The 24,520-nt window shown below is 43.9% G+C and overlaps 1 protein-coding gene and 1 long non-coding RNA gene across 4 annotated transcripts in view; one reads left to right on the top strand and one right to left on the bottom strand.

Annotated features, from left to right (window-relative positions):
* Nucleotides 1–24,520, bottom strand: part of GAB1 (GRB2 associated binding protein 1) — a 108,111-nt gene that overhangs the window by 59,627 nt on the left and 23,964 nt on the right. The window lies entirely within an intron of this gene.
* Nucleotides 3,015–24,520, top strand: part of LOC120306201 — a 34,244-nt gene continuing 12,738 nt past the window's right edge. Inside the window, exons 1-2 of one of the 2 annotated variants that reach the window (XR_005556192.1) lie at nucleotides 3,015–3,975; nucleotides 23,376–23,431. This is a non-coding gene — a long non-coding RNA (uncharacterized LOC120306201). Of the gene's footprint in view, nucleotides 4,003–23,375; nucleotides 23,432–24,520 lie in introns of both variants that reach the window. The other variant, XR_005556193.1, reaches the window with a different exon arrangement.

Here is a 24,520-nt window from a genome sequence, read left to right as displayed (position 1 = left end):
ATCTTGGGTTGGCTCAATCCTCTCCCAGCACAGGACCTGACTGGCCCTAAGGGTGGGAGTGGATTCTCCATCGTCATGCTGAGAAAAGGCATTCAGGTAAGACAATGCCCCTTTTCCAGCATGACAAGTGGAGAATCCACCAATGGGACATACCAAAGCCTCCCTATGGGCAGCTGTCAGTCTGGATCTGTATCCCACTCTTTGAAACTACACTCTGGAGGACCCTCCTGCCAAAGGAGGCCTCTGCAGATGCGAACCTATCTAACTTGTAGTGTCTTATAAAGGGGGAAGGTGATGCCCACGTCACCCCCTGCATATCTCCTCAATCGGTGTCTGAGTCGCCCAGGCTGCTGAGGTGGCAGCACTGCGAGTGGAGTGTGCAGTGATTTGCCTGGACTGCTAATGACTGTCCCTTGTATGCCTCTGCTGTGCACCTCCTAATCCATCTTCCGATTGTGGAAGCTGTGACCCTTTGACCTCTTGTGTGAGAGTGGAAGTAGATGAACAGGGCTTCCGACTTGTGGAAAGGTGACATCTGTTTAATGTATCATCTTAAAGCCCTGCAAACGTCTAAGATGTGCCACTTGCGCTCCAATTCATGGGGGGGCTTGGGGAAGTCCGCCTGATGATTTGCTTCTCCTGATTTGTGCTCGGCCTTGAGGGAGGCTAGGTTGCTTTCTGCCCAGGTTCCCAGCGCCTGTGCTTCAGTCATGAGAGCCCTGGATCATGTGCCCCCGTCAACTGACATGGGCTTTGGCCACCATATTGTCCGTGAGAACCAGGACATGCTGATCTGCTACTGTGTTGTGAAAATGGCGAAGGGCCAGGTGAATGGCTCTGAGCTCTAATCAGTTTATCTTGTGTTTTAGGTTCTCTCTTGACCATTGGCCCTGTGTTAGCTGTGATTGTAGGTGTGCTCCCCAGCCGAATAGATGGCATCCATGGTCAGAGTGACCTACTCGGTCTCCTTGAACATGTGTTCCTTTCTGAGCGCTAGAGAAGCCCACTTCAGGACCCCTGGTGGCATCCTTACTCTTCGGTTGGATAAGCACATTCTCCTCTTTTGGAATGGGAGTAGGAACCACTACAGATCTCTGGAGTGTAGTCATGCCTAAGGCATGAAATCATCTTTCCTAGTAATTGGGAGAGTGTGGCCAGTGTTGTGGTTCGCTTTTTTTGAACCAATTTGACCATGGTTCGAATGCTGTCTTGGCAATCTCGAGAGAGGTAGACCCTGCACTGTAATGTGTTTATCACAGCTCCCAGATGTAAAAGACGGGTCAAGGGACCATCTGACTCTTTTGAAAATTTACTGAGAAACCATGTTCCTGAAGGGTTGTTAGGGTCAGTGCTAGGTCTGACTGTGCTGTCTGAACTGATAAAGATTGGATGAGAATTGTTCACAGATGTGCTGTGAGTGTTGCCAGTACCTTTGTGAATACTCTGGGAGCTGAGGAAAGTACAAAAGGCAGGGCTCTGTACTGAAAATGCTGCCCTATGTGGCAGAATCTGAGAAACCTCCAGTGTTCCGGAAGTATGGGAATGTGAAGGTAGACCTCCGTCAGATCTATGGATGTCAGGAAGTCTCCCTTTCTGATGCTTGCTAATATTGACTGTAGGGTTTGCATTTTGAACTTTCTGTAAGCCAAATGGCTGTTGAGGCTTTTTAAGTCTAGGATTGCTCTCCACCCCACCGAACTCTTTGGGACTATGAACAAGATGGAATAGAATCCCTGTCCCCGCTGGTCCTTCTCTACCGGTTCTATGGCCTGGATGTCCAGTAGATGTTGGATGGCCTCCTTTATAAGGTTCCTTTTGGTTGGATCCTTTGGAGATGGACAGGGAATGAAGTGGTTCGGAGGTGATGAAATGAATTCTAGTGAGAGACCGAATCTGACAGTATTTAGGACCCAAAGGTCCATGGTGGTGGCTTGCCATTTGTGAGCGAAGAGAGCTAGCCTGCCACCAATGGGGGAGTCCTCCCTGCCATCACTTGGATCTTCGGTAGGGGCAACCTCCCGCTCCCCGAAAGGGCTGCTTTGATTGGAACTGTTGTCTGAATCTGTCCCTGTTGCCAGTTCTCTCACCCTGTCGGTCTGACCTAGGCTGATAGGGGCAGGAAAAGGAACCTTGTTCTGTGCCTATGTCAGATCGAAAGGACAGTCTGCAGGGGTAGGAGGAGACTCTCCTCTCCGTTCTCCTTGTCAGGTGTGCCAGAATCTTGCATTTATCCTTGTTCTCTATCAGATAAGGCTTGAGGGCCTCACCAAAAAGTCAGCCGCCCTTGTAGGGTGCTGCTGCCAGCCGCCACTTTGCCTTCATGTCAGCTCTCCACTGTTTGAGCCACAGCAATCTGCGTGCTCCGATGTTGTACACTATTGCCCTAGCAGAATAGTTTAATGTGTGTAAGGATGAATCTTGCATGAACTCCGCTGCCGCCACTAACCTTCTTAAGTTCTGGTAGGTTCTCTCCTCCTTCGGTGAGATGGAGTTGGCGCAGCCAGAGTAGTGAAGTCCTAGCAAAAAAGGATGTAGAGATGGCTGCCTTGATTGCCCACGCCGAGGCCTGGTGAGGTCCATCTTCTTATCTTCTGATTTCAGGGCCTCCGCCGCATCCCCGGTATAGATGGGTTCATCTATTGTCGGAACCTCTATTACCTCCAACAATGCCAGATCTATGTTGAACATTTTCTTGTCTGTCCCCCCCATTGGGAGGAAAGTCCCTGGTGCCCCCATGTTATTCTGAACTGAATCAAAGAAAAGAGGGGAGCAGGGGATAAATTGTTGTGTGTAAATGGGCTGTGAAAACACCTCATTGTTTGTTACCTGACTAGTTGAGGGTCCCTTCTGAGGAAGTAAAGGTCTCTTGATCTTCGCGGTGCTGCTGGTCTTGTGAAGCAGGGGTTTGAATAGAGATGGATTAAAGAGACCCACGAATGGTGGAGGATCTGGGGATATATCCTCTTCCTCTGATAGCCCTTTATCTGGCAGCTCATGGTCCTCTGCAGGAGACCTACTGCTTCTGGAGGACCGGGAGGGGGAAATTGAGTCCTGATACCCAGAGGCTTCCTCTTGGGAAAGGCGGGAGCCACCCTTTGAAGCCACAGACCCTATTCTGGTGTCTTGAAGAGGCCATGGCCTGAGCGACGGCCTGAGATATCAGGGATTGTAAGTGTTCTGATGAGTGCTCCATGATTGTCTGAAATACGGGTGCCTGTTTCTGTCCCCGGACCTCCAGGCTCCTCATATAGGGGAGATCCACTACCCTGCTCCGCGTCAGCCTCTGCTTCCAGAGGTTCCTGATTAGGCGTTCTCGGGCGAAATATTTCCTCCTCCTTGTAACTAGGTGGTTCTAGTCCCTCCTCCACTGAGCTTTGCCTCTTCTCAGCTTTAGAAAACTGTTTTTCCAGAGCCTGGTGACGACGTTTGGCCTCCCTATCCGCTGTCTTAGAAGGTCTTTTACCAGAAATTGCCCTGGCTTTGATCCTACCAGCCGCCTCCTGCTTGGATGATTTTTGTCTCTTACGACCAGGGGGGGTTTATGGAGGCTTCCTGCTCTGACTGGATAGCATTTGTGTCTGCCATTTGTCAATGGGATATATCCCAATGCAAGTCTAAGAGAGAGATAATTTATTTTATTTTATTTTTTTCAATATTTAATGTTTAATATTATTGGATGGAGGCTAGGGATAGCGGAGGAAGATTCTGTCCTTGAATAGATTTCCTCAGCTCGGCTGAGTCCCCCGAGCTCGTTAGAAGCCTCCTTCTCTCTGCCTGCTGGCTGAGCTCCAGGAAAAAAAACTAGAAGCCTTCTTGTGCTCCGCCTGCTGGCTGAACTCCAGGAAAACAAAAGAAAGGCGCATGGCAATTTAAAGCTCCCTGCCGACTGGCTGAGCTTCAGAAAGAGAGATAGAGAGCTATTGATGGAAGCCGCAGGAGCCCTGGACTAAAGCCGCGGATCAGCTGGACTAAAAGGTAGAGCCGCGGGAGATCTGAGCTTCGGTAGGCTTCGAGGACCAGTTCATTGTCCGTGGGCCAGCTGGGCTTACGCGGATTAGCTGGGCTTCGGGAAATCCCTGCGGAATCCCAGTCCCTGTGGCTGCTTAGATTTTAAAATCCTTGCTGTTCCAGAAGGAGGGGAACTAAGGCACTCCCTGTAGTTTGGAGGTGTGGAGGGGGAAGGGGGATGGTGGTGGTGGGGAATCCTCCCTTGGTCCTGGAGCCCACGTGGAGCCAAAATGGCATCCGGCTCTTTGTTCGCCTTCCAGGATCGGCTGTCCTAAAGGCAAGCCTCGTGGCTACACTGTAATTTGCCACAATGAATTTGCCACAATAAAAAAGGCAGTGAAGGGTGAATTTCCGATTGTCCTTCGCTCCCCCCCCCCCTTTGGGTGAAATTAATAGAAGAATACAATCTGATTTAAAGTCCTTTAAGTCTGGAGCCAAGAAAAAACTGTCTGTCCGGGCTTGAGACTAAGTCAAGACTGGGAAAGAGGTGTCTCAGGAGGAGAGGCAGAGCAAAAATTTGGCTGACTTAGTCTATGGGCAGAAGACAAGCAGAACCCATTGGTGGATTCTCTACTCGTCATGCTAGAGAGTAATCCGATATAAATTCTTTACATTCTATAAACATTTTTGAGTTGTCAGTATTTTATACAGGTGGACAATATGAATTTTTAAAAGATGGAACAAATTAAAAAAATATTTACAATATTTACAATCTGTTTTTGTTGCTAAAACAAAATAAATTGTATCCCAAAATAAAATGATCATATACAATACACAATAAGTTACGTCTCTGAAAATAACACACACTTTTCTAAGAATTCTATCAATCAAAATGCAACTTAAAGCCAAAAACTGAGATGCTTTAGAAAGTTGTTCAATGATAAGTTTGAGAACAGATCTTCCTATATGCAATATTTACTTGCCAAAATTGTTAGGTTTACTGCCAAAACAGATATAATTCTAGTACAACTTGATGGGAATGATATGAATGTATTTAATAGAATCATAAATTAAGAATCTGAATAATTCCAACAGAATAGAACAAACACAAAATTCCTTCAGACAAAATGCTTAGTCATTATTTTGATGTACAAGATAATACTCTTATTTACAAGAGGTTTGCTAAAAAATATGTTTTTTAACCAAAATAATTGGTTAAATTATAACAAAATAATACTTAAATGTTTACTAAACTCTGACATCTTTTAATATTTTTATATTTTACTGTGAGAAAGCAATAAAAACCACCATGATGATGATGTTCATCCAAGAACTGTGTAGAAAGACAGACTGATGACACCAATTATCAATGCCACCCTGGGATAATATGTTATATAGTAATGCTATTGTCATTCTCTTAGCAAATTTGGAACTTTTAGCAGTACTTGTTTAACAAGATAAGCCAGTTGGAAATGTATAATAGACAAGCAAGCCTAAAAGAAAGCATGTGGTAGGGCAAGTTGAAACACTTAGTTAGGCCTTGGTAAGTTAAAGTTGTTTTCTTAATATCAGTGTACTGCTACTGCTTGGCAGAGTGAATTAAAATCTCAGCTTCTTTTTTCTCCTTCATTGTCTACCCAAAAACATAACATTCAGCCTGAAATGTAATAAACAAATGCATTAAACATGTGAAGCATGATTGTAAACACTCTGAGAGCTCAGTCTACTATTTGTAGGTTAGATCACTAACACATCAACCAGCAATGTTGCCAATGTTTTGTCCAAATATATAGAAGCTGCTGCAGTCTAGCTGAGATGAAACAAGAAAGATATAGTTGATGTTTGTGCACTGAAATTATCTGTCAGCTCAAATTTTGTCTGTCTGGAAAGAAGTACTACACCTGGGAAACAGGTCTGTAACAGCAAAACGTAGTAAAACTTCCATCTGTCTACCCAGCAATAGCAATCTGTAGAACAGGTAGATCTTGTAATACCTAGTCAATGCCACCCTGAGATAACACACTATGTTAATACTATGGTAATATCAAAGAAGCATTCAAACAAAAATTTAACAAAAGATGGGTACAGGTAGTCCTTGACTTATGACAATTCCGTCCAGAATTTGCTAAGTGAGTTTTGCCATATTTTATGACTTTTCTTGCCACATTTGTTAAGTGAATCACTGCAGTTGTTAGAGTAGTAACACTTTTGTTACTACTAGCTTTCCCATTGACTTTACTTGTCAGAAGGTCACAAAATATGATCACATGACACTGCAACCATCATAAATATGAACCAGCTGTCAAGTAAAGTAAATCACATGACCATAGAGATGCTGCAATGTCATAAATGTGAAAAATGGTCATAAGTCACTTTTTTCAGTGCTGTAACTTCAAACTAAACAAGCTGTTGTAAGTTGAGGACTATCTGTATTATAAGTCTTGTTAATAAGCCAGTCCTCAATTTATGACCCTAATTGAGCCTGGTAATCAGGGTTGTAAGTCATGATGCCCATAAAGTGGGTTAGCATATGACTGGGCCTGACTTTTTTTGTGATAGTCATTAAGCAAATGCCACAATCATTAAATGAACCCATTGTTCATTATGGATGTTTTTTGCTGGAAATCAGAAGCAAATGCCAGTTTCTGGCAAAACCATCATAAATCTCAGTCATGTGACTGAGGGTTGCTGCAAACTAAATAAATGCATAGCACCTAAAATGTGGCCATATGATCATGCAGAGGGACACCTCATAACTTCACTAGCAGAACTCCTTTGGCATCTTCACATTTGGCGGGATTTTCTATGGCACCACTTCCAGTGTGGTGTTGGTTCACAATAATGCTCACCCACACACCGCTAGATGCACCCAAGAACTTTTTAAGCAGTTCCATTGGGATGTTTTTGATCATCCCCCCATAGCCCAGATTTGGTGCCGAGCAACGACTACTAAGGAATTTCAAACCTTGTAAGACGTTATGACAAATGCCTCAAGTTGAATGGTGATTATATCAAAAAGTAATGTAATGTTGTAGTTTTCTAATGTGTATAATAAAAGTTCTGTATCTGCGAGTGTCTGTCATTGATAACCAAATGGAGGTTTATTTCCGAATTGTCCTTGTATAATAATAGTTTTGGAAGATGCCTACTTCTTTTACTGATGGCAGAAAATAGGAGTAAAACTATAGTTTGTTCGCATGATTCTGGCCTGGAATTTTCAGTGTATGTGGGAAGATAGCCTGAGTTTTTTTCTCAACCAACTAAAAGCAAGTATTTAAGATTGGAATGATGAAATCTAAATAAAACAATCATATCATGTTGCACAGATAATCTATGTATGCCCAGTAATACAAAACACCACCACTAAAAAAAATTAGAGAAAATAGTATTCCTCAGGAAAGTACATTAAAGTCAATTTGTAATATAGCTTACATTATGTAAGTCAACAGGTCCAACAACTAAATATAGTCAGTATTACACTCCATCAGAACTTTTTGATTTCAGAACATGTGTTCTATTTCAAGAAGAAAAATATGTGATACATATCATGTTACTATGTTTCTTATCATGGTTAACAATAACAAATATGTATCCAAATTACTTTCCCTTATTGTAGTGGGATTAATATGATACCATAAAGTCTTTCTCTGTTTGGTGCAACAGTTATCATATGTTAACTAGTTATTAAATGCATAATAATAATTTATTAATATTTTATACTGCCCAACTATTAATGATTCTTGGCAGCCTACAACAATAAAAGAAATCAGTGAAACCAATAAAAGATAAAAGATAAAAACAAAAGATGGTCAAAGCATAATGATGCCAGAAGAGCGAGGTGGAAGAATGGAAGTCATCCAGATCCATTTCATGCTTTTTGCACTTTAGAACTATTTGTTCCTAGAAGCTTGCATTTCCAAATGCACTATATATTATATGCGTATTCAGCCTATTTAAAAAAAATCAGCACATATACAAGTACTGCAGAACCATAGTAGATACATGCATTAAATTTTAATGACTTCCATCTGATAGAGTAAATTATTTAACAATGCTGTTTCTTTTAGCAAATTATGTGAGCAGATTATTTATTTAGTGTATGATGAGAACATGACAAAGAGAACTAACCATATACACACAATCCACCTAATTATATAGAAAATGGCAATGGCCTCATAAGTGGATGTCCAGTTCTGCTATCCAAGCAATCGCCTGTGGTATTGCTTCACCCAGATCTTCTAAGGAACCAGAAAATGTGCTTGGTGGGCAGTTTTGCACAATATGCTTAATAGTTTGCATATTAGAACCACGGTCAAAAAACAAGGAGAATCTGTCCAGCCCCATTTATACAGGGCGGCAGCACTTCTTCCAGTATCACATCTACTTATGAGCAGATAATAATCTATAACTCAGTTCAATATTTTTTCAAATCTATCAAACTAGCACATTTAAGCTGTCTTTAATGAAGAACAGTAAAATAATTTCTCTTCAATCTCACTGTAAAATTTACTTTAACTAGAAAGAATAGTGCAACTGAAATACTTGTGATGACTTTTTATTGTTCACATTCATTCAGACTCAAGAGTAATATACTGCAACTGAAATAAACATCTAAATCAGGGGTCTTCATACTTGTCTTTTATGACTCGTGGACATCAACTCCCAGAATTCCTCAGTCAGGCACACTGGCTGAGGAATTCTGGGAGTTGAAGTCCACAAATCATAAAAGGGCGAAGTTTGAAGACCCCTGATCTAAATACTAAGTGTAATGCCATGTGGTCTCCCATAATATGATCTGGTGGGTTAACCAGTCTGAGTAGGAATTTATCCTACCATACAGAACTGGTGAGCTGTTTTACTGGCTTTAGTCTGGTATCAGTTAATGCCACTAATTCACTGCCTCAACAGAGATAAATTTATTCAGAACCGTCAGTCCCAAATACTTTTTATGTCAAAGTAATAAGGAAGACAAGCTGTAATTTTACCACAATCTGAACAAAACTGAAATGTGTTTAGAAATGATTTATTCCTGATGCAAATAGGACCATGTCAAAAAAAAAAAATAACTGTTAGAATAGGGAAGTATTTTCAAAATTCTTAATATTAAAATGTAAGTCAACTTCAGCTTCATGTATGCCATCCATGCTGTACTTGTTAATCTAAAAAAGTTATAATTTATTACATACAACACCCACTTTATTTCTTACTTTTAGTCTAGAATGATGAAATGGGAAAAAGTAGTTTTCAAAGATATTACAAATAGCCAATGGTATATGTGGATACAGCAGAACATAAATTGTGTGAGACTAGATTGCCATTTGTTCATGTTTGGAGGGTTGGAGATCATCTTTTTTAATCTCTATTTTTAGACTAGAGTTTGTTTCCAACATGAAAAGGTAGGAAAGTTTGCTGCTGAAATCCAAAGATGCCATCAGGTGGATTTAAAGACAACATTAGAAGGTTTGGAAGTCACATACATTATTAGAGCAAAGATGGCTGCAACTAAGTCATATGAAGAGGCCTGCATGAATTTCAGGTTTCCAGTCTTGCCATATTTTCCCCTATCTCTTTTTGTACTCCATTTTCAACTTTCTCTCTGAAGTGCATTTTCCTGGTGACCAAAGATATGAAACTGAGGTTTGCTTAAACTCTAGCTGAGGAGAACAAGCTAGAATCAGAATCTTCCAAGAATGAGGGGAAAGGTCTTTTTTTATTGCTAATGGCAGTCAGATGCAAATACAGATCTAGCACAAAGATGTGCCGGAGATTTGTCAATATATGCCGATTCTTTCTGCCAATTTCTGCAGTGTATTTTATAGGAAGTGTTTTCCTCCCCAGGTTCCAACAGGCATGAGCAGGGACAGGGTAGGCAGTAAAAATTGTGCATCAGTTCTGTGTGAGGATCCCAAATGGACAGTCTATTAGTAACAATTTCCTAGAATTACATTTGAAAAAGTGGCAGAATGCTCTGTTCATGGCATTCTGCTATTTTCTTAAAAAAAAAACCACTTCCTCTAAAAGGATGGAACAGAATAGAATACTATAGGCAGCAATATTCACTAACCTAATATAGCTTGTTCATTACCAGTTAATAAATATCAGTAAGGAAGACCAGGGACTAGTCCTATGCAATCAGTAGCTGGATTCAGATACTCTATTAAGCCATAATATAATTTGTTATCTTTTGGATCACCTTGAATCCAGCCACTATTGTGTAACTTAACAATGGCTAACACAAACCTATATCATAATGTGAACCATAAAATTATCTATTACTAATACTGTTTTCAATAAATTTATGGAGGACTTAAATTTGAATAATATATATAGTTCTAGCCCTGCTATGAATGTCAAGCTTTTAAAAAGTACACAACCAAGAAGCCTGTGCAGCTCCACCACAAGGGAAGGTAAAAGTTTGTGTTAGAAAAAGTGGACATAAAAGGAAATGGACAATATCAGGCAAGGTATAGAAAAAATGGATGAGAATTTTTTTCCTCCTTTGACAAGATTAAAAGACTCATCTATTGAAATTGAATGAGATGTACAGGATAAGGACACTCATTACTTCTTCAAGCACTGTATAGATAAATTATGAATTTTATTACAAGATGTGATAACCAGTAACTTTGATAAAAACAATTAAGCATTTATTGAAAAGGAGCGTTGGCTCTCAGCATGATGATGAAGAATCCACCAATGGGTTATTTTAGTCCTCCTGCCCAATCAGACCAAGTTGTCAAGTTGTCACGCCTCCTCATTATCTGGGACTTCCCAGTTTTCATCGACAGCGTAGCCAATGACAACAGTTCGACGTGATGACTCTCAAGCAGGTATTAGGAAAAAAACCTACAATAACAAGTGCCTAACCCGGCCCTGACTGACTCCTAAAAGAGAGGGTGTGGATTCTTCATCATCATGCTGAGAACAGGCGTTCAGGTAAGCCAACGCTCCTTCTCCAGCATGATGACTGAAGAATCCACCAATGGGATGTACCAAACCTTGCAGAGTTCCTAAGGGTGGGAGACAGTTGGGGCCGGACCCCCAGATGGTGTGACTACTTGTTGTAAAATACGCCTACCAAAAGCAGCCTCAGCTGATGCAAATTTGTTTAAACGGTAATGCCTAATGAAAGTTGACGGCGAAGACCATGTCGCCGCCCTGCAAATGTCCTCAATGGACGCCTGGGTTGCCCACGCCGCAGTTGTGGCAGCACTGCGGGTGGAGTGGGCCGTTCCATGAAGAAGAACAGGCAAGGCAAGAGAAACCTAGGTGCCTGCGATATAGACCCTGATCCACCTACCTATGGTGGAAGCTGACACCTTTAGACCCATCGAAGAAGGCTGAAAGGACACAAAGAGGGCCTCATATTTATGGAAAGGCACCATGCGCTCTCCTTACATCAAGGGTGTGCCATTACCATTCCAATTCATGTGACGGATGAGGACAGAAATCAGGAAGAATGACCTCTTGTGCTTATTTTACTCCATTCCACAAATAGAATGGAGTAATACCCGCATCCCGCCTGATTCAGGGGGACCTCTTCTATAGCCTTGATGGTGAGTAAGTGTTGGATGACGTCTTCCATGAGCCCCCTTTTTACAGGGTTTCTCATGGCTGGACAAGACACAAAATGATCTACTGGCCTGGGTTTGAACTCCAGGGACAGGCCCTCTCTTATGGTACGCAGAACCCAGGAGTCTGTGGTCGTGTTTTCCCATTGGCAGATAAAAAGAGTAAGTCTGCCGCCAATGGGGGGAGTCCCCTCTGAGTCACTTGGAGCGACAGAAAAGGCGACCCCCTCTGCCACAAAAGGTACCGGGTTCTGTCCCTATAGTTTGTCCTGTCAAAGGAGCGCTCAATCTTAGGGGCTGGGGGTCGGTATGGTTGTGCAGACTCTGTCACAGTCCCAGTCTGAAAGGACTGCTGGTGACTGTAAGGGAGGAAACGTCTGTTAGTTCTCCTTGCCAAATGAGAAATAACCTTTTGTTTTTGTTCATTTTCTATGGGAATGGCATTAGGGCCTCTCCAAATAATCTGCCACCCTTGAAGGGGGCAGTGGCCGCCCGCCACTTATGTTTGCTCTCAGCCCTCCAGTTTTTGAGCCAAAGGAGCCTCCTAGCAACTACGCTGGAAGCCATTACTCGGGCTGAGTGCTTAGCCGAATACAGGGAGATATCCGCCATATACTCAGATGTGGCTATTAATTTAGTTAAATCCTGATGGATTCTGACTTCTTCCAACGTAACCCTGTCCTGCAACTGACAAAGCCAGGTAATTGAAATCCTGGCAAAGAAAGAAGTGGCCGTTGCCGCCTTAGCTGCCCATGCAGATGTGAAGTGGACCTTGCGTAAGGCCATTTCAGATTTTTTATCTTCCGCCTTAAGGGTGTCTGAGACATCTGCTGGGAGACTGGCAGTTTAAAAAAGTGGAGCTAATGACTCATCTACTTTTAGGTCTGAGTCAAGACCTGCTGAAGCACGTTCTCAAGTGACCACGCTCTCGATGTGGATGGCAGAGGCACTCCCATGTCAGGTGGTGTGGAGGATGATAGTGTATGACCTTGTTCAGCAGACAAACATTGGGCCTGGGAGAATTGCTTCTCCAGGGCTCTGTGTGTATGTTCGGCCTGCTTATCGCTTGCCTTGCCAGCCTTTCTGCCGTACTTCAATTTGGCTTTGGCCTTACCTCCAGGTGCCTCGGGTGCCAGCTCAACTTGGGCGGGGTTGTTGTCAGTGTCCAAGGGTTGTGGCTCAGTGGTTTCTGCCATATCAGCCAAGATGCAACCCAGAGGTAACTCTGGGACAGACTCGTTCTGCAAGGGACATCAGGAACCCCCTTGAAGAGGGACTGACTTCACGTGGATTAGCGTGAGTCAACCCACTGGCTAACCTGAGCTCACGCTTGGTGCAGCAGCGCTTGTCACCCGGCAATGGACTTGGATCAAGTTGGTGACAAAATAACACGTGTCTCACAATAGTGGCGATGGTCAGGATCTTGAAGCAACCACTAGATGCAGAGGGGCAGATATAAGCAATATGGCGAGCAGGGCCTGAAGGACCATTACTTCTCCTGATTCCACACTCTGGTTGATAATAGATTTCCTCAATAGGAATGATGAAATCTGAAACACTTAAGCTCAAATGCAAGATTAGTGCAAATGATGCAAAGCCAATGCAAATCTATGCAATTAGATCAGTGAAATTATGTAGAGCAATTATAAATAACTGAAACAAGTTGTTGAACAATCACAAAATGGCATCCGGGCCAGAGTGTGAATGGGCGTTTTCCTATGGAAATGGCCTTAAAATGGCGGACGCCTAGAGTTCCGTGAGACAGGAAGGGGAGGGGTGGAGGACGAGAATGAGGAGAATTTAGGCTCATAAAATAATCAAAACGTACCCAAAATGTAAAGAATCAAGCTTCCAGGCTCTTCCGTAGTGAATAGAGCAGTTTGGGAAATCGTGCTTAACAGCTGTTAGGCACGAAAATAGAGCGCTGCTGAAGCGAGGCTTCCTCCTCTTCAGTTTCAGCCAGAAAGCAAACCAAACAGAAAAACCAGACAAATTCCCCCTGGCGCTTGCTCCAAACAACCCAACAGCTGTACTTTGGCCGAAATAACTTCAGCAAAGCTGTGCTAAACGAATTCAAAATGGCGGCCGCTATAGAAATCCCTGACCAAGCCCGGTCAGAGAAGAAGCCATGAGGCTTCAAAATGGCGGCCAGCAGCTAGAAACATGTGTGCTTGCCAGGGGAGAGTGAATATTCGATCCCCCCCACACACAACGAAGGAAAAGAACTCCCCCCGTTTTTATCCAAAAGTTTTTGGAGAGTTCAGAAAAAGTTGAACTCAGAAAAGGAAAACCACCCCCCTCCCAGTCCTGGAGAAGAGTGCTACTCTAGCCCTGCAGGGAAAGAAATGGGATTCAGATATTTGAGAAAGGTAATAATCTCCACTACATATTTCTCCCAATGTCAAAAAAAACAAAACAAAAGGAATCCACCAATGGTCAATAAATTCTAGTCTGATTTGCTCCAAATGACTGAGAGTCAAGAAATCACGCCCTCATGGGAGAAGACCAAGATGAAAACTGGGAAGTCCCAGATAATGAGGAGGCGTGACAACTTGACAACTTGGTCTGATTGGGCAGGAGGACTGAAATAACCCATTGGTGGATTCTTCAGTCATCATGCTGGAGAATAAAGCTTTTAGCGTCTAATCCAGGACTGTCAAACTGCCAGCCCATGGGCCCGTTGCATCATGCGGAGGCCACTCCCACCCCAGCTCTGGCAATGTGAAAAAAAGTCGTGATATGTCACGACACGTCACATGATGTGGCGAGTTTGACACCCGTGGTCTAGACTATATTAGTTTCAATAATAAAGGTCATATGGCTCTGAAAACCAATTATTGGGAATACCTGTGAAAGATCTCGTAGGCATTTGCCAGGACAGAAGACTGTAAGAACAGAATTTTAGACTAGGTAGTCTTTTAATCTGATCCAAAAGGGATGATATTTTCTGTATTCCTATGGAAAGTTTATTTTATATAAAGAATTATAAAGTAATTCTTTAATAAACAAGTTATTATTGATGTGCATACTTTATATATCCCATGTGATTTACTTTTGCAATCTGTCTATTCCCTGAAACCTAGCAGACTCTAAGTGTCTTACATTATAAAACAGTACAAATCAGTACTAAAATCGATAATAAAATCCATTATATCCCAATATGAAAATTAGGAAAATAGCTAAAACTGAATTAGCAATATATGTGGCATCACTTTTCAAAGAGGTGACAGAGATGGCTTTAGCATACATCACTGCCTTAAACATTCACCAGATGAAATCCGTGGTGTGCAACATCAAAACCAACTTTTCTTGAACAGCTATTTTGGGGTATCAGGGCTGAATTCCAGAAAAACATTCAACATGCATAGAAAGAAGATTCTTAGGCCCTCTGCAAGCTGGGAAGAAATTGCCTGGGTGTGTCTGAGGACAGAGAGGAAACCCTGTTCACTTAGTCACTAATTCTTGCTTTATCATAATATAATTGCTAAGTTCACATTACCTCAGCAGACCCCTTACCCTGCTTGCCCTGCAGAAATTTCCCACAGTTTACTTTCATCCCAACATAATTTCCTTTCCTAATCAGAATCTGTACATTGGAGCATATCCAATCTTGCTGCACCCACTCACCACACTTATTTGTTTCCTGTCTCATCTTTGCATGCAACTTCATTTCTCTATCTCCTTTTCTGGAGGAGATGATTCAGGAGCAGTCACACTTTTTTATTACTTCTTAAAATATTTATTATAGTTTATTGTAATATGACATACAAATGAAATTATGGATCAGAGGAGAAGGACATGTAGAGTAAAAAGAAAGAAAAGTACTGACTTCTGACTCTTTTTAGTGCAGTACAAAATACAATTACAGCTTCAACTTTTTGCTTTACATTTCTAATATACAAGCAATTTCTACAATGACAATCTAGTTATCAAAACCTAAGTAAATTTTCATTTTTTCCTGTTTTAAGCAGAAAGTCCAGAAGTGGTTTCCAAGTAGAAACAAAACTGGAAAAGTTCTCTTTATTTAAAACAACTTTGCCATCACCGCCCACTCCATCCATTCTTCCATTATGGAAATTGACATGTTTTTTTTTGTTTTTTTGCAGAAATATTAATTTATCTTTGAAAATAGCATGCTCACAGAAAACTTTAAATCAAAGACTGTGCAGGGCAAATCTACTCTTTTAAGTGAAACAGAATTCCAAACACCAGCAGGCATCTATCTATGTAGTGGTGGGATTCAGCCGGTTTGCACCGGTTCAGTAGAATCAGTAGCTATTTTTTTGTTGACTTCTGCGAACCAGAACTCAGGCCTCTGAGGCTCAGAGCAGACTTCCGGAAGTGGTGTCCATGTAGAGAACCAGTTGTTCAAATGTTTGAATCCCACCATTGCATCTATGGTATTGATCACTGATGTGAGAACACATTGTGAGTTTCTTTTAAGGAATCAGTTGAAAAGGACAGATTTATTTTCCCTTTGTCTGGTAAATTCTTTGATTAGATTCAAGAAACTAATCTGATTGTTCTACTCTCATCAAATTTATGCTCACAAAGAACAAGGAAAGGGGCGTTGGTCTTACCTGAATGCCTTTTCTCAGTACGGAGATGGATGATCCATGGATGGGTTTTCTCTGTCTGCCTGCTCTTGAGACCAAGTAGCCAAAGCTTGACACGCCCCCACTTCCTGTGGAGTCCATTCTTAACTTGGTCTCTGCTCGGAGAAAGACTCGTTTTGGCGTGGCTCTCAGCTTATCAGGTTAGACAAGAAATCCATTGATTGATTATCCCTTGATAATTGGCTTCCCCTTCCCAAAAAAATTTTCCACCTATAGGAATTTAACCACAAAATTTTCTGGGGATCAGTCCTGATCTCAAACCTAAAATTAAAAAGGGGATTGGTGGGGAGGGAAATTTCCCCACAGATATCAGCCAGCCCCAGGGCTCTGGGGGGTGAAAAGGGGGGGAAGAAGGCATCAGCAGAGACTACTTGCTGAACCTTTTCCCCAACCACTAAGTTTTCCTTGGGATCATCCCTGATCCTATATTAAAATTGAAAAAGGGGGTGTGGGGGGGGAAAACTCCCCACGGATCCCAGTCAGCCCCAGGGCTCTGGAGGTGAAAAAGGGGGGGAACAAAGGCATCAGCAGAGACCACTTGCTGAGCTTTTCTCCCCAACCTTCCAAGGGATTTTTTCCTCAAATTGGGGGAAAAAATAACAATCTCCAGGTCCGGATTCAAACTTGAATTCGGATCATCGGAGATTCCCTAGCAGCCCAGGGCAACCGCGGGCGCCATTTTAGTTGCCGTTTTCAGACAACAAAGGCAATCCCTGGCTGGGATTCCCTTAAAACGTCACAGCGCGCCAAATTTAAATCCCCGGGCACAAGCAGCTTCTGGGAGGCTGCGGAGCTTATCTTCAGAGGGAAACGAAGCACAGGAAGGGAGTAAGCCCAACCAAGAAACGGAGGCTAGAGAACCCTCCTGGGATCTGCAAAGCCCTTTTTCAGGGAGAAACGAGCTGTGGCTGCCATCTCTTGCCAGAGAAAGGCAAACCGAGCTTAAGGAAGCTCTACATCATATCTGGAATCACTGATAGAGGCGGAATAGGAGCACACAACCAGTGCTCCACCCCCGATACACACATATAATAATAGGACAAAATATAATAATAATAAAAATAGATACATAAATTTTAAAAATAATAATAATAATAATTAAAAAAAAATTTTTTTTAAAGCTAAAAATTAAGCGACTGCAGGGCCAACAGGCCTAAAGACAGAACACACAATATTATCATCATCACCATTATTGTTGTTGTTGTTATTATTATTATTATTTTATTATTATTGTTGTTCCTATTATTAGTATAATAGTAATAGTATTAATAAGAATAAATTCCGCTCTAGGTGACCGCCATTTGATACCTGCTGTGTATTAAGTCAGGCCTACAGACCCTTTTGAGGTCGCCACTGATATTTTTTGCCTCCCTTTTCCTTTTTCTACTGGTGCACGTTGCCTGGTCACCTAAGGCCTCCGGGCGGAACCCAAAGAGTGGTTCCAAACGTGCCTTCGGTACCTCCCTCAGCTACCGTGACCTTAGCCCAGAGAGAATATTTTTGTTGTGGTCGGGTGATCAGGGGAACAGTCCTGGTACTTGTTCCAATTTCGCTCCCGCCAATACTTGCCTGCCTGAGCGTCTTCTCAGTTTTTCTGGGACTGCTCAAGCGGAATGGAGGGACCCTCGTTGCCTCAATCCATGAGCACGACCCCTCCACCTCCCAATTACGGCTGCAACACACCTTCTGACCAGAAGGCGGCAGGCAAGTGCAAAGCGAAGACAAAACACTCGCTCAAGAGGCCCTCCAAGTTGGCGGAAAAGCAAGCCAGCCGTAGGCACCAGGCCCTGGAGAAGGAGTTCTCCAGAGCGCAGAGGCAGGCCCAATTGGAATTGGTTCAAATAGCGGCCACCGAGATGGAATTACCATTGGGTCCATCCACATCAACCCAGAGCGCGTGGTCCATTCCAGGAACACCGCAACCACTGGATCCGCCATCTACATCAGCCCAACAAACAACCACGGCGGCAGGCACAACCACTGAGTCCAACTCTCCACCTGCGGTCACCACACCCAAAGGTAATGACATAGGGGACATCTGGGCAGATGGACGGCTAGAGGCCCTATTAACCAAAGTGGTGGACCGAGCCCTAGCACAGCGCTCCGCCCACCACGACCAGGGGCCCTCCATCTCAGCCATGCCACACTCGGAACTCCCCTCAGAGTCCTCAGGCATTCAGGAACCCGTCTCCCCGGCCCAGTCCTCCATGAGTGGTTATTCTTCACCACAAGAGGAGGATCAACCTGGGATCTCTATGTCAGAGGATGAGGAACTTCCCCCTGAGCCCCCCTCAGGGGGATTATTTAATCCCAACCGCTTCCTCACGATACTACGCAAGGCCACAGCCATTGCGGACATGGGGACGGATCAGTTTTCTCAGCCGCAAGCGACACCGGCCACCACATCCAGACCCGTATTCGTAGAAAAGGTGACAACGCAACACCATATACCTTGCCCCGCCATTTTCCTGAAAGGGATCAAGAAGCCATGGGACTCTCCCGCTTCCTTCCCATCAGTGAGTGGTACGGACAAAAAATTATACAGCACTGCCACAGACCTCAATGAGGCCTTAGAAATTCCTAAAGTAGATGAAGCCTGGACCCCCTTGGTCTCCCAGACAGCCATGGCTGGGGACCTAGTGGAGGCCCTTAAGGCAGATGACAAAAAGTGGGAACAAGCCTTTCGCAAAACCCACCAGACAGCGGCATGGGCCATCAAAGCAGCCACCTCGGCCTCCTTTTTTGTCCGGGCCACCCTCATCTGGTTGCAACAACTACAAACCATAGTTCCTATGGAGGACATACGAACACACCAGGACCTGGCTAAGATGGTAGCAGCCACGGAATACGCTGCAGACACAATGTTCCAATCGGCCATTTTTTCATCCAGATCCATAGCATCCAACATAATTGCCAGGAGAATGCTATGGCTAAAACACTGGCAAGCTGACACCAAGGCTAAGTGGCGGCTAGCGACCGCCCCTTACTCAAGCAACGGTCTGTTTGGGGAGGCCTTGGACCCCTATCTTGTAGAGAACAAAGACAAGCGGAAGGTCATGGCACACTTGAACAAAAGGTCAGACAAACGTACCACACCTTACTTTCGTAGGCAGTCCTTTCGTCAACCGACAACCACGCCTATCAGTCAGGCACCCAAGCCATTCACTCCCAGGCAGAACAAACCGTACGGCCGCCCCTACGACAGACCGGGGTTCCAGCCCAGACAACAAAACCAGTCGAGACGACCCTTTCGTGGAACGGGTCGTCCGTACCGGAAGACAAAATGACTCCTACATAGACCTACCCATTGGAGGAAGACTAGCTCACTTCTTCCACCAGTGGGAGCAGACCTCCACGGACAACTGGGTACTACAAACCATCCAGTCCGGGCTGTCCCTGGAGTTCCTGGTCACACCCCCAGACCGACTCATCAACTGCTCGGTCTCCAGGAACCCCACCAAACGCAAACTCATGCAGGAGGCCATCCAACACCTGTTGGACATTCAAGCAATAGAACCGGTCCCAGCGGAATACAGAGGCAGAGGATTTTACTCCATCCTCTTTGTGGTTCCAAAGACTTCAGGAGGATGGAGGGCAATCCTGGACCTAAAAAACCTCAACCGCTACATCACATACAAAAAATTCAAGATGCAATCCCTTCAGTCCATCCTGGGAAGCATCAGAGAAGGAGACTTCCTGGCATCGATAGACCTCACGGAAGCCTACCTTCACATCCCCATCCACCCAAACCACCGCCGGTTCCTACGTTTCTGTTACGGGGGAAAACACTTCCAATACAGAGCTCTCCCCTTCGGTCTATCTTCGGCACCCAGGGTATTTACCAAGATACTAGCAGCGGTAGCCGCCAAACTGAGAAAAATCCCAATACGCGTCCAATGTTACCTAGACGACATACTAATCCAAGCAACATCCCTACAGACAGCTCAGGCGGACGTAAGGACCGTCATTCGCGTCCTCCAATTACACGGATTCTCAGTAAACTTTCAGAAGAGCCAGACAGTTCCCTCGTCCAGGCTGCTGCATCTGGGGGCCATGATAGACACAACCAACTGTATGGTCTATCTCTCCCAAGACCGGGTGGCCGGCATCAGGGAACTGGCTCGCTGTGTTCACAGGCAACGTTCAGTTCCGATACTAACACTTTCCCAATTATTGGGCAAGATGGTATCGGCCATAGCCATTGTACCCTGGGCCAGGCTCCACCTACGGGAACTACAGTGGTTTCTGCTCCCGTACCAACGGCAGAACACCAGCGCATCCAACCACCTAGTCAGGGTCACGGCACAAATCCGCAGGGCGCTACGCTGGTGGTGCTCTCGGGCCGTGACCAAGGGGTCACCCTTCAAGGAACCAGTCAGAGTTACCATCACTACAGACGCCAGTCTGTATGGTTGGGGAGCCCATCTGGACTCCCGGTTTGTACAGGGACGTTGGTCCGCCACGGATCTGAGAAACAACATCAACTGGCTAGAACTCAGGGCTATCCACCTAGCCTTGCAACAATTCAAAGACAGAATCAGAGGCCACCACGTTCTAGTCCTAACAGACAACGTAGCAGCCAAGGCGCACATCAATCGGCAGGGGGGGACCAGATCAAAAACCCTGATGACAGAGTCACGACTCCTATTCAGCTGGGTAGAGCCCAATCTGAAGTCACTAAAAGCGGAACACATATCGGGGGTCAACAACCAGCAAGCGGACTTCCTAAGCCGCACCACAGTGGACCCTTCGGAGTGGGGGCTACACCCGAACTTGTTCCTAGACATCTCCCGCAAGTTCGGGTACCCGATCCTCGATCTGTTCGCATCATCAGACAATGCCCAGCTCCCCAGATTTTACTCTCGTTACTTCAACCCGCGAGCAGAGGGGACGGACGCTCTGAGAACTCAGTGGCCTCAGGGTCTGCTTTATGCCTTTCCCCCACTACCACTCATACCGGCGGTCATCCGAAAACTGATTCAGGAGCGTGCAGAAGTGATCCTAGTAGCACCATATTGGCCACAGAGACCGTGGTTCGCCGACCTGATGAACCTGTCTCAGTCGCCCCCATGGAACATTCCCCCTCAACAAGTGTCCCTACACCAGGGAACCATCAGTCACCCGGAACCCCAATGGTTACAACTGACCGCCTGGCACTTGAGCGCCAGATAATGGCACAGGAACTATTCTCTCCCGGGGCCATTACCATAATTCAAGCTTCACGCAGTCCGGCAACAAACCGCATTTATGACTCCACTTGGAAAAATTTTTGCCTTTGGTGCAGGGAACGGCAGTTTGACTTACACAAACTCTACATCCCTCAGATAGTAGATTACCTCTTGGAGGGACTAGACAGAGGCCTCGCCCCCGCGACCATCCGCAGGCAAGTGGCGGCCTTGTCCACCCTCCTCACCTGCACGGATTCGGTTCCCTTAGCTCACCACCCCAGGATCCGCGCCTTTATCAAGGGCGCCTATAACACCAGACCTCCAGTAATTCACAGGTACCCGTCCTGGGAACTACCGCGAGTCCTTCACGCACTCACTCGGTCACCATTTGAACCATTGGCGACCGTTTCCTTGCGACACCTGTCGCTAAAGGTGGCGTTCCTGATTGCCATCACATCGGCCAGACGAATTTCGGAACTGGCCGCACTGTCAGTCAGAAACGACCTATGCATTTTCCACAAGGACAGGGTGGTCCTTAGGTTAGATCCTGCCTTCATACCGAAGGTGAATTCACTCTTTCACAGGACACAGGAAGTAATTCTCCCAAACTTCTGTCCAAATCCAACACATGACCGGGAGCGGCAGTGGCATACATTGGACGTCCGCAGAGCCTTGCGGCGTTATATAAAGCGTACAGAACCCTTCCGCAAATCGGAGGCCCTATTTGTGTCCTTCCAAGCGGGCACCTTGGGGCGGAAAGTTTCCGCGGGCACCATTGGAAGGTGGATCCGAAGCTGTATCGCAGAAGCTTACAATGTATCATCCCTGCCACCCCCAAGTCATCTCACAGCCCATTCCACCCGAAGCGCTGCAACTTCGGCGGCATGGGCTACCCAGGCGTCAATCGAGGAAGTTTGCAGGGCCGCGACATGGTCCTCGCCTTCCCCGTTTATACGACACTACAAGATAGACCGCTTTGCATCGGCGGACGCCTCCTTTGGTAGGAGGGTCCTCCAGCAAGTTGTCTCAGAGATCAATCTACCGGCCTTATCTGTTTCCCACCCCTTGGGACAGTGAGGCTTTGGTACGTCCCATCCGTGGATTATCCATCTCCTGTACTGGAGAAGGGGCGTTGGTCTTACCTGAACGCCTTTTCTCAGTACGGAGATGGATAATCCACACCCACCCCAAGGCCAGCAGGCCGCTAGTAGGGAGCTGAGAGCCAATACCTCGTCAATCATCAGCCAATTCGCCCTCGTTAAGAATGGACTCCACAGGAAGTGGGGGCGTGTCAAGCTTTGGCTACTTGGTCTCAAGAGCAGGCAGACAGAGAAAACCCATCCATGGATTATCCATCTCCTTACTGAGAAAAGGCGTTCAGGTAAGACCAACGCCCCTTTCCTTGTTCTTTGTGAGCATAAATTTGATGAGAGTAGAACAATCAGATTAGTTTCTTGAATCTAATCAAAGAATTTACCAGACAAAGGGAAAATAAATCTGTCCTTTTCAACTGATTCCTTAAAAGAAACTCACAATGTGTTCTCACATCAGTGATCAATACCATAGATGCAATGGTGGGATTCAAACATTTGAACAACTGGTTCTCTACATGGACACCACTTCCGGAAGTTTATGCTCACAAAGAACAAGGAAACTTGGGGAACTCAACAAGAAAACAACCCAATTTGGATTAATTAAATCTCTACTTAATTGCACTGATATATGCCAGAGATTAGCAACATTTTCTGGCCTCAGATACCTCTTCTTAATCTCAGATAATGACCAATCTTATCTGGAAATTTGTCAAAACTTTGGTATCGTCGCAACACTTCCAGTACTTTGGGAGATTCTAAGACTAACTATTAATATCTAGCAGAAGTTACATTCGTACCTCAGTGTTGCACAAAGAATATAAAAATGCATATATGTATGTATGCATGTAGCTAGTAAAAATATGTTTATCTCAACTTTACCAGATCTACTTTAGATGTAATTGATATATCCACCAAGAACTTTCTGGCAACTTTAATTCACCTTTTCATTTTAAAGACTTCTGTTTTCTGTTTTCACAGACAAAAAAAGCTCCACATGATAGTCATGTGGAACATGGGAGTACTCTGGAAGCAAGGTATGTCCATAAAATCAAAAGCAACAAGCATTTTTCATCTCCAGTAATATAATCAGGTTATGACAGAAAGTGATTTTGACACTTAAGATTTTCAAGAAAGATACTGTAACTAAAAATATCCCATGGGGTTCACTTTGACAGAAATAAAACAATAATTCAAGACACCATAAATATTATTAATCAAATAATGAAGTGAATTACATATCTAAATTGATAAACTTCATATCTACTAAACAAGGATGAAAATGTACTGAAATTTAAGATTGAATTCTGAAACCATTTTGAAAATGAAGAATGACATGAAAACCCAAAGACCTTGTTGCTGATTCAGACAAAAATGCAACTTAATGATAAAAAAAATCAGATGGACTGTAAACATAATTGAAGGAGCTTAGAGGTCAGCTTCTCTAATTCCTTGTCCAGTGTGACATTGTTATAACTTCATCATCCCTGACAGTTAGCAGACCAGTTTTTATTTAAATACCTTCAGCAAAAGAAAACCCATCAATCACTAAGACAAACTAGGAAAACAGTCGTTTTGCATTCTTGATTAAAAAATAAGATTCATTTGCGAACTACATTTTGTACATCCCTCCTTAGAATTTCTCTTTTCTGAAGATAAACTGTTTAGGCTTTTCCCTTATTATTAAACAAACCTGTAACTCTCATACTTTTTCCCATAAGATTTAAAAACATTTTAAGAGGACAAACTTTAAAACACTTTATTTATAGATCGTTTTGGAATTATTTAATGCTATGAGCATTAATACAATATTGCTATTAGGTAGATTTCAAACTAATTATCTTCTATACAGACTTTTGAAAACAAAACATGATTTTAGCTCTCAGCACTATTTGTAATCACATAATCTTAAATCTTGTTTGTTTCTAGTTTTCATTAAAAAGTGTGAGTAATATTTCTTATATATTTTTATAGTGCCAGGTATAATCAAAACTTTAAGGCAATAATTTTCAAAACTCAATTCCTGTTGATAATTGGAATTTAATTTCAAGTAAACATATAAAATATTGCAACCGTACACAAATTGTAGTTTCTATACAAGCACACACATATATTGAGTAAATATG

This window comes from Crotalus tigris, unplaced genomic scaffold (genome assembly GCF_016545835.1).
Source record: "Crotalus tigris isolate CLP2741 ecotype Arizona unplaced genomic scaffold, ASM1654583v1 scf7180000017725.2566008, whole genome shotgun sequence".
NCBI classification, from domain to species: domain Eukaryota; kingdom Metazoa; phylum Chordata; class Lepidosauria; order Squamata; family Viperidae; genus Crotalus; species Crotalus tigris.
Note: the sequence above shows the minus strand (reverse complement) of the source record. Positions and strands in the feature narration are given on the sequence as shown.